The 16361-nt window shown below is 40.0% G+C and overlaps 1 pseudogene; it reads right to left on the bottom strand.

Moving 5' to 3' along the window:
- Positions 1-8911: 8911 nt before the first annotated feature.
- Positions 8912-10461, bottom strand: LOC149184535 (serine/threonine-protein phosphatase 5 pseudogene; annotated as a pseudogene).
- Between the last annotated feature and the right edge of the window lie 5900 nt (positions 10462-16361).

Raw genomic sequence — 16361 nt, 5'->3', positions numbered from 1 at the left:
CAAAGGGACAGAGAAGGTAGCTGGCTGGTTGAACAAGAACAGATGGTATATGTAGGAGGTGTATCTGAACAGCCTCTCCCTCTTCAAGTTCATGAACTGGTCATGAATCTTCTCAGCTATATAAGTTGCATAATCATAGTGGATAGCTGGAGGCTTACCCGGGGCAAATATGGACAGCATGGCCAATATGCTGTCATCTACATCTTCCAGTCCTCTGAATCCCAGGACATATCCAATCAAGTCCACCATCATCCTGCCCAACTCATTCAGGTATTGGTACCCAATGGGAGGGGTTCTGACTGCTTCAGAGCTAGGTGTGACAAATAGCTGGTTAATCTTCACAATCTGGTCATTAGACAGGTTATTTCCTCTCTTTATCAAATCTTGCATGGAAAGAGGGGTCAATTTCTTGGCTGTATGGAAATGCAGCATCTGATTTATACTCTCTGGAGTGATCTGAAACAGGACTAGGCCTGTGGGGCTAATGACTGCCCTTTGGCTGGGGTCATAGCACTCTTGGCAACTGTAGATAAGCTCTGGCATGGGATTAACTTGGGGAAGGTTGTATATGGGCAAATTTGATTCCCAAATTCCCAGGATATCTGCTCCACTCATGTGCTGGGCTCTCAGTTCATTTAACATCTGGATATTATACTTAGTTCCCATAGGAAACCAGTCCAACATCTGGTAATCCATGTCTCCCAGGGGCTTCCATGCTAATTCTTGGTGGGGGGCATTGATAGGCTTAATATTGAGAGCAATGGGAGTCTCCATAGCTTGTGAAGGGATAAACTAATGCAATTTGACAAGTGAGTTGGCAAAGACAGACTGCAGATTGCCCTCTGTGGTAAAAACTTGATTTTCTGAACTGTCAGAGGGGAATTTACCAGCTAGAAATTGAAATACTGCTGGTAATTGGTTACAGAGACTCTTTTTGGGGCCCAATTTAGCTCCTGGTAGTAATTCAGAGGTATTCAGCGGGGCATTAGCCGAGAAAACGCAGGACGAGGGGTTTTCAGATGAATTGCAGTTTGTTACAACTCTGCAGGGAATTTTTGGACTTCACAGAGACAATGGTGGAGGTATAACCCGGTTCTAGCGGTGAAAAAGTCTGTTTTACGGTCCTATTATGCCTGTGAGCAGTTTAGAGCAGAATGCAGGTCGTATGGAGGGCAGGGCAGGGTAAATACCTGTAACTTGACGTGCAGAAGTCGTGATAAGGTGTACTGCAGTTGCTGGAGTGGTCGCCTTTGTTGAATTTACAGGTTGGCGGAAATCCGGGCAGAAACGGTTAAACAGAGAGTTCAGCAGACAAAACGATGAAATGGTGAAAAAACGCGTGAAATTTGGTTAATATGAGATTTTTACCCATTTGGCGCTTTTTTTACGATGACGTCAGCATGACGTCATTGGTGGGTGACGGTGATGTGACGTCAGCTGACGTCATCGGGGAGGACGTGGCAGAAGACGACAGGTCAACGGGGGTGAGGTGGCAGTCCAGTCAGCGGTGAGCTGGACGCGTGGTGGAGGCGGGTACGAGACGTGGCAGACAGGTCAACGGGGACGGGCGGAGGTGAAACCGTGACGGTCATGGTTAAGGCTCTAACCGTCACGGTTTCTCGGGGCGGTTAGAGTACGGTGCCCAGGGTGTCAGAGGGAGCTCCGAGATGGTCCATCGGGCGACGCGTGGCGGAGGAGTGACGAGGCGCAACGTCATGTTCTCGGGAGTTAACGTGCGGACGTGGATAGCGCTCCGATATTGTTGTGGGCCGTCGGATCTGGAAGGCTTGATCCGACGGCTGGCGGAGGTGTAAGGTGCACGGCGGATAGGACGGCGGAAATATTAACTGTTTGTGGGTTTTTTGACATGGTTTTCAAATGTTTCAACTTCTGACCACCCGCGCTTGCATTTGGGGGCGTGCTGAAGGCGGAATTTTGCCTTTTATAAGGTTTGCGGAGGGTTTGTGGGCTAGAGGGGTTTAGAGAGGGGTTTTTACCCATGCAAAGGTATTCTTTGAGGGAAAATGATCTGCAGCAAAGGGAGAGTATCGGAGATAGGTTCACCATGGTGGCCAGATGCCACTATGATCCCTCTTTGCAGATTTCTCGGCTATTATGCCTAGGGGAGGGAATATATAACATTTAGGGCTTTATACACCTTAGTGTTATTACTATTAGGGCAAGGGGTAGAATAAGGGAGTTAAATAGTAGATTTAGGAGTTAGTAAAGTGAAGGGGGGGAATCTTTGAGAAAGGGGATGTTAATGATGGAGTAGAGGGGAAAAAGTGAAGTTAGTGATGCTCTCTGCTGTGAATCCATGAAATTCACCACCTTTTTTTGCTGATATGTCCATTGCCTTGGCAAAATATCTTTGACAACTATGTAATGGTGAACCTGTCCTTTCTGCAACCACAACTGCCTACCCAACTATTTCACCTAACATTTTTTAGTTTCTTCTTGGAGGGGCACTTAGACTTGCAACCCTCAATTGCCTTTTCTTTTCTTTGGCTTTTTCCTTTTTTCTCTATCTGCTTCTACCCTTATCTCTTCCAAGGTCCCAGATTAGACTTTTGGGAACCTTTGTTTCTCTACCTGAACTACTTATCTGCCAAGATTAAGCTGTTTGGACAGACTTCTTTCTCTATTCTATAACTCAAAATTGAAACATGGCATGATCCAGCTTGAACTGTTGAATCATCCACAAAATTTGTAATAAGGTCCTCAATATTTGAAGTATTTCCTACACCTCTGATTTCCTGGAAATATGGGATCTTTGTAGTAACAAAGCAGAGCATATTTGGATTTTCAATAATCAATCATGAAATATGAAACCTATTACTATAGGTATCCAACACATATCATCTATATATTTAAGCCCATCGTTAAACTCTGGGCTCTTCTTACTATCGGGCTCAAGAATTGGCTACGTCCCCATTGATTAATAGTTTCTTTTATGCTTTGAGGATGTTTATTTGTCTTCCCGAATAGCTTGTTGATTTCATCCCATTACTGCTGGGCAAAAGAGCATGAGTTTTGAAGATGTTCTTGAGTTTCCTGGGTTTACTTGCATAAGCAGCATCTAGGGGGTCCATGGATTCCATGCTTTTGAATCTGGTCCCATGTCAAGATATGACTCTTTCCAACCAACCATAAGAACATGGTTACCTTTGGCCACCAGCGACTCTGCCATATTTGTTTCCATATGGAAGCATTTTCATCTTGCCCTTGCTGCGTGGTTAGATGGTAGGCTTCTTTAATTGTGAAGGATCCTATCGTAGATTTACCCCATCTTAATATATCTGGACCTATTCGAATGATTATTCTCCTAGACTTCATTTCTATTGTGTATATCTCTCTTTGTTTGGTATCTATGTTTCTATCCCACACCTCTGGGTCCTTCCAAGTTCTCCAGGCTTCCTCCTATCTTCCTTCATGCCAGTAATCTTTTACATGATTTAGTCATTCCTCCTTAGCCCTCTGAAATGTATTCCTAAGGCCCTCCATTTCCTTCAGTTTTGCTCTCTGCTGCCAAGCTTCATCCCAAAATTTAGTTGATTGCCCATTCCGGATTTCCGAGAATGCATGTTTGGAGATCATATCTTTGTTTTGACTAGCCAACTTCCAGATTATAGAGCCTCTTGGAGATTCTTCTAGTCCTAAGAGTTCTAAAATTTTAGTGGGCATGTTGTAGTTTTGCGTCCGGATTCGTTTCCATAGGTCTCCTCCTCCCTTCATCCATCTCCACCACAGCTTCTCTCCCATTACTTGATTCAAGATGTATGGATCTCTTAGCCCTAGTCCCCCTTCTGCCTTAATTTTTTGTCTGGCCTTTCCACGATATCAGGGCCCATTTCCTCTGTTGTTGTGGTCCTCCGCAGATGAAGTTTTTGAATATCTCTGCCACTTTTTAACATGCCCCATTTGGAACCACTGTTGCCGCAAGAGGTAAATGGGAATTGCTCGTAGGACCGATCTCAGAAGCACTGCTCATCCTGCTATGTTCAAGGTTCGAAAGGACGAATTTTCCAATCTATTCCGGAGTTTTTCTATGGTATGATGCCAATTTTCCATCCTAAGTGGATTTAGGGATAATTGTGTCCTTAAATACTTTGTGGGTAAATCTCTAGAGCGGAACCCCAATATTCTTGTCAAAAAGGATTAACATTGCCCGGTGTGTTGAAGGAGAATGTGCAAGTTTTATCCTTGTTAATTTGAGTACCTAAAGCTTCCATGAAAAGATCAAGAATATTTTTCATTCTTTTTATTTCTCTTAGAGAGACTCCATAGAAAAGCATGATATCATCTGCAAATTGCTGGTGTGTGATCAGTAGGTTGTTACCCCAAAGTCTTAACCCTTTAATTTTCCTTTCTCTTAGATCTTTCTTGATATATTTTCCAAGTCCTTCTGCTGCTATGATAAACAAGAAAGGGGATAGAGGATCCCCTTGCCTCAACCCTCTTGTGGCATTGAACATCGAGGTTGGTGTTCCGTTCAGGATGATGGAGAAATTTCGTTTAGCGATCATATCTTGCAGCCATTGAATCCATCTCTTGTTGAAACCAAATGCTACTAGAACTGATTTAAGATAATCCCAGTTCAGACGATCAAAAGTTTTTGAGAGATCCAGCTTAATCATCATTCCCACTTCCTTTTTGGTTTACAATGAATGCACTACCTCTTGAGAAACTACTAGGTCGTCCAGTACTTGTCTTCCTTCCACAAACCCAGTTTGTTCCGGAGAGATAATACTCGACAGAATTGGCTTCAGTCTCTTGGCTATCAATGTGGCAATAATCTTATAAATTATGTTACATAAAGCTATGGGTCTAAAGCCCTGGGCAGTATCCGAATTAGCATTTTTGGGAATGAGAGACAAGAGGGTTGAGTTAAGACCAAGACATACCTTCTGATTTCGGTGCGATTCTTCCACTACCTCCAAAATGTCTTGTCCCAAGAATTTCTAGCCTTCTTGGTAGAATTCCACAGTGAATCCTTCTGGTCCCGGAGCTTTATTCTTCTTCATATCTTTCATAATCTCTTCCACTTCTTCTAGGGTTGCAACTCTCATGAGGGCTAGGTTCTGGTCCCTAGTGATCAGTTCAAGGATTTCATTGCAAATCCTTTCTATAGCTACTATTCTATTGACCTGGGGTTCCATAAGGAGGTCTTTGAAATGATCTACTAGATTTTGCTCCATTTCCTCATGCTGGGTTAAGTGTCTTCCTTCTTCATTAGTGATGGAAAAAATTATATAAATCTCTGTCTGTGTTGGACCATGGCTTGATTGAAAAATTTCATGTTTCTTTCTCCTTCTCTAAGCCAGTTCACTCGTGATTTTTGTTTCCATAGAATCTCCTCATGTTTTCTTCTTTCTTTTATTTGGCTTATTAATATCCCTTCCTCCTAAATTCTTTCCTCACTTCGTGCTTCTAAGATTATTTCTTGTTGAAGGGTTGCCATTTTCTGGTATAATAGTTGTTGCTCTTTAAATACATCCCCAAATTCTTCCATGTTCCATTTTTTTACTTTTCCCTTAAGCTCTTTCAATTTTAATTGGAAGTTCTGCATTGTGCTTCTGCCTTTTTGCTGGCTCTGGTTCCAACACTCCTCCACTTTTGTCATGAAATTCTGATCCCGAAGCCAAAAAGCTTTGAACCTGAAGGGGTGATTTTTTGGGCATGCCTTAATGTCAATATCTAGTTAGATTGGCCAATGATCTGAACCCATTCTTGGTAAGATCCTTGCTTCAACAAATATGTCTCTACTAAGAACTTGTTCAAATAGTAGGAATCTATCCAGTCTTGAAGTGATTTGGTTTGTACCTCCTCTTCTGTTATTCCATGTGTATATCCCATTTGTAGTAGATATGTCCACCAATATTTGTTCCAATATTGTATTACCAAAGGCTTCCATGTCTAGATTTGTTATTCTCAAACCCCCCCGTTTTTCCTCTAGGGTAGTAATCATGTTAAAGTCACCCCTACTATCCAAGGTAAATGAGAGAATAAACTTCGTAATGTTCCTACCTTCTCGAGGAAGCTTCTACGTTCTCTTGTTAAATGGGGGCCATACACTCCAGTGAGAAGGACCCATTCTCGAGAACCTATATTCCTAAATTTTCTTGAGAGGATTCGAGGCAAGGTTACCCAATTTTCAAATTGGACTTCCTCTGTATTCCAAAGAATTGCCAAGCATCCTACACTACCTATAGCATCCTATCCCATTATATAATGAGGTTCATATCTCTGCATTATTTCTTTCAATTTCTGTTCACTTATTTTGGTTTCTTGAATAATCATTATACTGGGTTCGTCTCTTTTCAACCTATCCTTTAGATATCTCTATTTCTCCTTGATGTTTGACCCTCTAATAGTCCACGTTGTTATTATCATTTTAACAATTTAAGTGGTTGTTGGAATACCTCTGATAGAGGTATGACCCATCCTGAGTTGACTAACATTTCTCCAACTATTTGGATGGTTTCACTCATAGGTGTTCTCCCTCTTTTCCTCCCTGCTTTTCCAGTGTTTACCACTTCCATGTTTTGTCCACCTTGTGTTCCTAGCTATTCTAGTTGATTTGTTGCAGTTGTTTCTCCTTTCTCCTTATATTTTTGGAACATTTCCTTGTATAATTTTTTTTGTTCTTTCGAGATGAATCTTTCATCCAGATGATGCCATTCTTGCAGAAGTCTCTTCATTACTTGTTCTTCTTCACTTCCTTTCTCCTTTTGTGGGTCTATTTCCATTTTAGATGAGTCTTGGGGAGTTCCCAGGTTTCCTCCTGCTTTCTCTTGTTCTACTATTGTTTGCATCATGACTTTTTCTACAACCCTTTGTGTAGGTTCCCTTGGTTCCTCTTCATTAGCTTCCTTATCCAATTCCATTTCCTCCTCCTATAGTACTCCAAACTTGTTTTGGTTTTCTCCAGTTACTGTTTTGACAGTTGATTTTAGATGGACTGATCCTTTTTTAGATTTCCTTCTGGTAATCACTTTTGTGAACCCATCGCCACCTTCCTTGTTTGGCTCTGTCTCCTTCTGTCCCTCCTTGCCCTGTTCAACTACCTCTCCAGATGCATTCAAAGTGCGTTGTTTAATAAGGTGACCTGATGCAACCTTATGGCTACACAACCGATGGACCTTATCAGGATTTTAAATACTCCTTAATGGCCAATACATTTTATGTTTCCATCATTCTTTTCCAGCATAGGTTGGGACTTTAAGAAAGTCTTGAGTCTATATTTCATTCATCTCCACTTAAGCTAAAGCATTCCATACCTGGTTTCCCAACATGAGCATTATCAAAATCAACCTGCACCAAAAGGATTTTTTCCTCAAATGCTTTTGCAACGTCTTGAAATGATAGAATGACCTCTTCATAATCCTTGGCAATTACAGAGAGCAGGGTTTGGTTCTTTATAGAACTATCAACTATCGTATTAGCACCTTCCTTGCTGAAATTCATCACTAATGGGAGGTTTTTTGCAAAGGCGAACTCTGCTACAACATATTTCTCAAATTCTCCCTCAAAATTCGATATTCTTCAGGCATTTTTCTAATAACACCAATGTTGCCCTCTTCATCTTTGGGTTACTGCCAAGAACAACCGCTACATGATCACTAACTGTTTGACGAAAGAACATGTCATCTTCTTGACTGGACATGGCTTCAACTTCTTATTTTCAGTGCCCTCTAATGAGTCAAACAAACCAACAATAGCTGTGGTCCATGAGTCCAATAGAGTTTCTGTATCCTCAGTTGTGATGAGATCGGATATCTCAGGTCCGGTTTTGTTTTTTTTCCACCTTTCAGGCACAGTCTCCAAATCTCTGAGCAGGACCCTAATCAATAAAAGCGTTGGTTCATTTACGCCTAGAAGGTGACTTCCATGAACTGGAAATTAACAAACACCACACAGAGATTTTCCATGGCGATTCCAGTAACATTAACCGTTTATTACTGACTCAGTATTTAACCTATGACAATTTCCTCTTAAACAACATACATACAAAACTTGATTCTGCATTTAATTTATGACAGGTTCCCCTAATACAACACACAAAACTTGATTCATATCAATCACAACGATTTCTGTGCCAGAAAGGTATTCAAACCCTTCTACAGGAACCTCATAATTCCTGTGCCATTAACTACTAGGAGAAACTCATTTAGCGATCACAATTCATGCATTCAAACATTGCCATTTCGTATTACAGGGATTGCACACGAATTTCTAAGCAACATTTCATATATTTATTAATCATTTACTAATCATCACATAAATCACATAGATATTTCTCCGCAGACACTTACACACTTTTCCAATTGACCATGGGGAGGTCAAGTCACAAAAACACAAAACTATTACAGATTTATTATTTTGAATCTTTATTAGCATATTATTGTTACCTCAATGACCTGATCATATAAGGATGAGTGTGCTCTGCCCTGGCCCTCTCTATCTATCAAACATGCCCTCACTCGATCTATCTCTCCCGTATTGCCTCCTCCTTCTTCCCAAAATCCCCCAAAAAGAAGTTATACATATGTCATATCTAACTACTTCTTTCCACACATGAAGGAATTAGTTATATAGTTATAATTCAATATTATCTTCATATAAACAAACTAGACCACTCTTAACTACTTACCCTTATTGAAATTAATACAAATTTAACAACTAAGTCTTCCTCCCAATCTTGCATTAGCCACAACATGTGACCACCCCGTCACATTGTGGACCAGGTCTAGATGCTCCTGCATCAGACTCTCACACTTGAAAACATTCATGATCTCCTAATCATGTGCTTTCAAAAAGCAACAAAGAAAAAAAATCCTCTTGGATCCCATACTTTGTCCTGCAGTTGTCCATATGCTCTGCTCCTCCATTTAGGCTGCATGTCAGATTCTTATTGCTTCATCTTCCTTCTCTGGTCACAATAGTTTCAAGCTGAGAAAACCGTAATAAGTATTCCATCATGTTCAATTTCATAATCTTCCCCTTTAACTTCATGAGACCTGACCACTAGCTCAAGATTGTTTTCTTGGAAAAACCTTTTGGTCACATCTTCTCCAAAAGACAAACCAACATCTCGTTTGCTGGGTCCATGAACTCTATGGGGATGTGGATCACTCCAAAGTATTTCACTCATCAGACCCTCTTTAGGTGGCTCTTGGAATCGAACAATTTCTTTGATATCATCCAGATTTATACCATCAACACTAAAAAGACTACCATGAACAACAAAAATCTTGTCATTAAGGGCATGAGCCAAAAGCAAGCAGAAAAAAACTTTAGCGAAAAGCTCAACCATGCTTTCACTGTACTTGGACTTGACTTTGCCCTCAAATCTATAAATCTTGTTCATACTCCTGCTTTCATGATTTCCTCTTGCAAGATAGAGTTCACTTGGATACATACACTTGAATGCAAATAGCACAAGTATGACTTCGACTAAAAATGATCCTTGATCAACAAAATCACCTTTAAAAAGATAAGGATTGTCCTCCGAAGGAAACCCACTAATCTAAAAGATATTCAAAAGGTCATAATACTGAACATGGATGTCACCAAAAACAGTGAATTGCTTTCCATTCAGAATATTGATGTCAACCAGCGATGGCATCGCCTCCAGCAAATCCTTTACGTGCAATAATATTTGAAATGCACACCTTCTATGTATATTTTTCTGATTCTTGAAGTCATCCATCATTTTCTTTATAAATTCCAATGTTACATTTTCTCCTTCTATTTTATGCTAGTGCTCTACCTTTATTGAATGAAAATCAATGGAATCAACAACAGAATGATTCTCAAGATCATTCACTGAGATGGCCTCAATAAATCTAACTTTTTTATTGTTGTTTCGGTCGCTTCAAGCTTTTTGGTAGCATCAAGGCCATTTGGACAAATTCTCTTAACCTGCTGAAAATATTTTAGTACTTGATTGATCACCTTTTCCGATGCTGCCAGCCTTTGACTTCTGGTCTACTTCAACATCAGTTTCTTTATGTTCTCAATCTTTGTTTCCAGTAGATCTTCTTGCTGGTGTTCTTCATTAATTATTCCTTCCTGCTTTATCTTGTTGCTGCTGTCCAACAGCATCTTCCTCTATTTCACACATTTAGACTATGTGTCTCCTTTCAACAGTATTTCAACTTGTTGTTTTGGACTTTCTTCTTTCATCACCATTTCAGTGTGTCGATTTAACTCTTTCAAAGAGTTTTTAAGTTTTTCCTAGGCATCATCTATTCTAATAATGCTTGCTTGCCCTGGTTCACAGTTTTGAACTTCTTCCTCTGCTTCTACTTCCTTTACTGCAGACCTCTTGTAATCTTCATCAGGTACTGGTGCTTTTAGCCATTTCTCCAGTAACTCTAGCTCCTTCTCCCATACATTAGCTTCTTGATGAGAGCTGCTTTCTTTTTCTCCTTGATCCTGTTGTTGACTTCTTGTCATTGTTAGCTCTTCTTCCTTTTCTTCACCTTTTTCTAGGTGAATTTCTGCTTCATGTCATCTTCCTTGAGGTATGTTTTCCAGGTTGATCAACTCAACATCTCCCATGGTTGACTCAATCATGCCTATCATCATGACAACATGATGATCTTTTACTATGTTTTCAGAAATCATAGTCTCTTCTTCATGAACTTCTTTGACAATCTTCATTGGTTGTCCCTTTTCACCTTTATATGTTTCTTTCACTAATATTTTTGAGCTCTCGTCTTCTATGCAGTTTTCTCTTCCAGGACTATCAACTACACTCCACGTGGGTGATACTGAATCACTTGAAAACAATATTGAGGAGCCATTGGGTGGAGAGGAACAATAGCTAGGACCACATGCTTCTTGACAAGAGATGTCTCTAGCAACTATGGGTAACCCTGTTATTGATACATTAGCCAGCTCAGTGGAATCAGAATGTCCTGAGTTGACAGGGTGATTGTTGTTTCCCAAAGTTAAAATTTTCAAATTTCGAGTTTCTTTTAATGCTGTAAGATTACCTCTATCACCGTGAAGACAAGATGTCAGCAGCTTAACTCTTTCTTCAATTGATTTTATGTCCCCACCTTCCAACTTCTCAAGGTAACCAGCTTGATGTGCATCCCAAACCATGGGAGCAGAACAGGGTTGATCACTACATTTGATGGCATTTCCGCCAGGTTTTCGTTGACCAACAAATGGAATATTAAACGATGATTTGTCTTCCCCTGCCTGTCGAACTGATACTTCCACATCATTTAAACCCTCTTTGACCTCTTCTGTCTCTCTCAGGCTGCTCTTGGAAAGTTTCACATCCTCTACAAAATATTTTTTAGATGTTACATCTTGAATTAACGAATTCTTTTCTACTAATAAAACACTCTTCCTGATGCTCATTTGGCCTTCTTGCATACCTGAACTTTCTTCGAGCAGTAACATTGTAGCCAAGATTTCTATCCACGGTGTATGCAATGTTGGAAGCTTATGTGGAACATCAATTACTTTATTTGCATCTTTCCCATAGGGTTTTGTTTCCATGCTTCCATCAGTTTTACCTTCTGTCACCAGTTCAACCTGTTTCTCTGAATTTCCTTCTAGTATTACTGTCAACATTTTAGTATATCTCCTTGAGCTTCCTTCTAGTCTTCCTGTCAACATTTTAGTATGTTGATGCAAGTTCTCTTCTAAAATTTTGAGACCCTCATACAATCTCACCTCTTCGTCATCATCATCTAGAGATATTCCTTCCTCTGGCTTGCAGATAACTTCATCTGCTTCTCCTACTTTTTCAGGCATTTTCCTCTGAACAAATTTGCCTGCGGCATCTTCAATTCTTATCCTTGCCTCAAAGGATTTGAGTTCCTTTTTCCATAAGGCAATCTCCTTTTGCTTCCACCTCATCTATAATGAGTGCCAAATCACCCTCTTTCCTTTTAGTGGAAAGGCCCATCCTCTTTTTTGGTCTTCTAGGTCTTGTAGCAGCTTTGTCAATATCTCCAATCTTGCTTTCATGCCAACAACTTGCTTGTCAAGCTCCTCTTGACTCATCCTCTTCATGCCTTTTGTCTTGGCATCCTTCCCTCCATAGTGGCTTTCTTAAGAACCTCTGCAATGACCTTCCATCACCTTTGTCTTCATCTTCTCTTCTTGAGCTCCTCTCTCCACTACAACAAGCCTCCGCAACAACAAGTCCTCCTCACTGCAATCTTACCTCACTAAGCTCTCCATGCTCAGTCTTTTGGTAAGCATGGTCCTCTATCTGGAACCTTCTCTTGAGCAAACATCTTAACTCCTCCTAGGCTTCTACAAGCTCTCACTCTCCCTTGAGAACACTTCAGTTGTCCTCATTGTCCAATCTCTTGTTGGATTCTTCAGGTTCATTGCCACTTCAAAGTGCTTTCTTTGCTCTAATTTTCCCTTTTCCTACTACTGAAAACCTTCAATCATAGTTTATCAACTCAGTTAAAAAAAATATCATCATCATACATACATACATACATACATATATATATATATATATATATATATATATATATATATATATATATATATATATATATATATATATTTATGATCCCCACAGGATCATGTCCATCTGCATTTTTCATGTACTATCTCAAATTATTTTCTTTCCGTAAATTATTTCTTTGAGAGTAAAACTCTTCTCCTCTCTGTTATGCTATGTGTTCAGATTTAAAATCTCCCTTGAGAATGAAATTCTCAACTCTCTCTGCTATCTTTCATTTCTGTTATCTTTGACCTTTATTGTCCTTGGCCATTTTCCCTTTGTAACTTTTCCTTTGCTATCTTACCTCTTTGCTACTTGTTACCGGGAATAGTGTCTATGCAGAACTGCTAGTCCCACTAAGGGTGGTAGTAACCTTAGAAACAAACAGAGTAAAGCTACTTTTGTATTCCTTTATGACAAATAGATAAGAGAGGAATGAAGACACCAACCTCAATCTTGTGCTTGGTTCCTCACTTGATTCCTCTCCCTTCTGATAGATCCTCGCCACTTGCTTCCTCGTCAACCCAGCTTCAAAGAGCACCTATGGAATCAAAGCAGCACAATACTATCTGATAATAAAGATCTACTAGCATAAACAATATAAGATCAGACGTATATTGACCACACATAAACATATATCATAAAATATGCAAGAATATGGAGGTAAACATGAATAGCTTTATTGATATCAAGAAAAAAGCAGGGGAGGATTACAAGCAATTTTTCTAACCCAGCGTCATCCTCTCAGCAAGAAGCCCTTCTTCACCTCATAAAAAGCTTAGATCACCCAACACTATGATGTTGCAGCAAGAAACCAACAACACTTCCTTACAAGATACAAAATTCTAGCCCCTGGATCTCTGGGATGAGGGATCCATATATAGATCTTTGCAAGGGGGGTGAGTTAGCTTCTGGGGTTTGATTATTTTCCTCTCTCTGATAGTTCTTGATTCCACTTGGAGAATGATGATCTCTTACTCATCCATGGGCGAATTCAGGGAGGCAAGTGTCACAGGAGAAGTTTATGGAAGATTCCATGATTTTCCACCTCGCACACTGCCTCTGCCATTTGTCCATTCTCACCCATCGCACCCCATAGAAGGGATTTTCAACATGCATCGCACCCTCTATGTGTATTTAGGTGGGATGCAGTGCACTTTGTCCATGGAGTAGGTGAGATGGTCCAGTTTTGACCAGTTCTAAGTAGTTTTTCATGGAAAAATTTTGGGAGATGATGTGATCAGCTGACCTTATTCTTTTAGGGGTTGGAACAACACTTTTAGGGACTTAGGAGCCCTTGGTTTATGGACATTTATGATTGGGTTTGCAATGCCCAAAAATTTCTATAGCAGTTGCCCCCTAAAGCATGAGGTCGTTAATTAATTTTTGATGTCGGTTGAAATGCTTTATCATGAGGATCCGAAGTTTTTCGAGCTCGAAGGCGACCTGTAGTAACATACAATACAATACCTTCATAATATTTTTCATTTCCTCGCTGAGTCGGGCATTCCCATGCTCAATTTATAAATTCATTTTCATGTACATAGGACAGACAATCGTCTAAGTGCAGACTGATGATCCCAGTAGAGCCATCATCCCTTAGGTTTTATGATTATCTGTGCAGCAATCATGTACATTGGGTGTCTTTATTTTCCTAAATATATCTCACAGCCCGGATGGATGAAACTAGATCAAGGATCTTCAATCTCATTCGATATTCACTCAAAGTACAAGTCAATCCATGTGAGAGGTGTTCTGGAGTAGAACATGGAAAGACATCGCCTAATTACTAGCCAATGATGTAAGCTGTTAACAGGCATGAGAGGAATCACCCATAATGATGATGACCCTCAAGGTACTGCAGTACAATTCACATGGTGTGAAAGAGGGACTTGGCGTCGAACACCATGCAAAATCTTTCGATTGAAGGCCAGTGATGTAAACCTGTCACCAGAAGTGAGAAAGTTGCCATTGAGGTATGCAAGCTTTAAAGTACTAGAAGGGTTGTTCCTAAATCGACTTCTTGGATAATGTGCTGATGTCGACAAGAAGTGATCCATCATAGGAGGGCCTTAATGAATCCCACATATATGACATAGAACAGAGCAAATGATTTTAATGGAGGTGAAAACGATCTGAGGATACAAGGATCAGGGTGGCGGTCATGAAAAGATGGAGAGTGAATGTATTGCAGCAGATGAGACACAGGTGAATCCTCTGAGCGATTTCTCTTGAACATACCGGCAACAGTGACATGATGGATTGGTAGCATTAACCCCAAATGTGGATGGTGTGATGGACCAATGGTGATGTGACTGGTGAACGAAACAACCCAACTCGACTCAGATTCGGAGTGAAAGTGTCATGTTCAAGAGTGACTTGCTACCAACAAAGTTTTTTCAAGTTTTCTTCCCAATTTTCCCCAGTCATTGCTGACCAGTACCTCTTTATTTTTGTCAAGCTTGAGGAGGATAGCATATGCTTGTTCTATAATCTTCCCTTTGGGCAAACCCTTCGCTATGTTGTGACGAGCCTATCGATAGTGAAACTCGATCTTGTCTGTGAGGACAAGTTTGTTGCTATTAGGTTTTAACGAGTTTAACAACAAAGACAACTCGGTCCTTTTCAATTTTAGAGAGTCTGAAAGGGACGTAAAGGAAACTCCAATAGTTCCTTTTTCGTCATATAATCCCTTAGGTCTGAAAAAGTATAAAACAATATGAAAGGGATGAATTTTCGGTAATTTTAACGAGCCGAACAAGACAAGCGCTCAATATTTTTGTGTAATAATCCCTCGGGTTCAAAAAGATTAAAATCTAAAGGAGGGATAACACTTCCGGTCACTTTAACGAGCTGGAGAGGCCAATTTCTCGGCAATATTTTCATTTTTTACGAGTCAGATGAAAAGAGCTTAAAGGAGACTCATTTTTTGAGGAACGAGTGATAATTTCAGATAGCAACTGATTCCAGGTAAGGTTTGGAATTTTCCAATCACAGCAGTGTCACAAGGATGGCTAACTATATCACTTTTCGCAGCTATTCCTCAAAAGGGTAAACAATCAAATGGAGGTGAATGATCGGCCAATATAGAGTGAAGGTGATGATGAGAACATGACCAAGCCTTAAAAGTTGATGATAATACATTCACAATGGTTATTTATCAGAAATCGGTTCATTTTTTAATGAGCTTAAACTCTGGGGGAAATATTTGCTCATTTCTTATGTTTAATTTTTAACGAGCTTGAACTCCACATAAAAACTGCTTGAGGCGAGGTTTATTTTTTAACGAGCTTGAACCTTGCAGTAACATTGCTCGTGATAAGTTTGCATGCCCCCAACATAATAACGCAAATCGAGGTGCATGCCCCCCAAGCTTCATTGCATTCAACTCGGTGGTTGGAATGAAGGTTTACCTCCGAGATCTTTGAAAGTCTCAACTTTGATTTTACGAGACCATAATCAAAGACTCGATTTGGAAAGGGAGTTGTTTCATTTTTTAATGAGGTTGACACAATAAAATAACTATCCTCATGACTCCTTGTTTCATTTTTTAATGAGGTCGACATGAGATAAGAATTGTCCTCGGGATCCACGGTATTTATAGTATTTGATAGAAAATAAAAAACTGAAGGATGATTAAGGTCACTGGAATAATCTTCTTGGTAATCCAGAAGATTGGAACGATGGTGGTAACCTTCCCATGGTGCCTCTCCTAACATCATTGACTGAATTATTCCTTTGTCCGTACAATGTACATGTGACCAAGGATCTGAAGAGGTACCATATTCCTTAGACCTATCTATACAAACACTCGATGAGCATTGATTTGGGTTTGCCCCCCAGGCTAAGAAAATTGATTGCTACAATATTT

This window comes from Pinus tabuliformis, chromosome 3_2 (assembly GCF_031772625.1).
Source record: "Pinus tabuliformis cultivar Carrire ecotype Pingquan chromosome 3_2, CPIR1, whole genome shotgun sequence".
Lineage (NCBI taxonomy): Eukaryota > Viridiplantae > Streptophyta > Pinopsida > Pinales > Pinaceae > Pinus > Pinus tabuliformis.
Note: the sequence above shows the minus strand (reverse complement) of the source record. Positions and strands in the feature narration are given on the sequence as shown.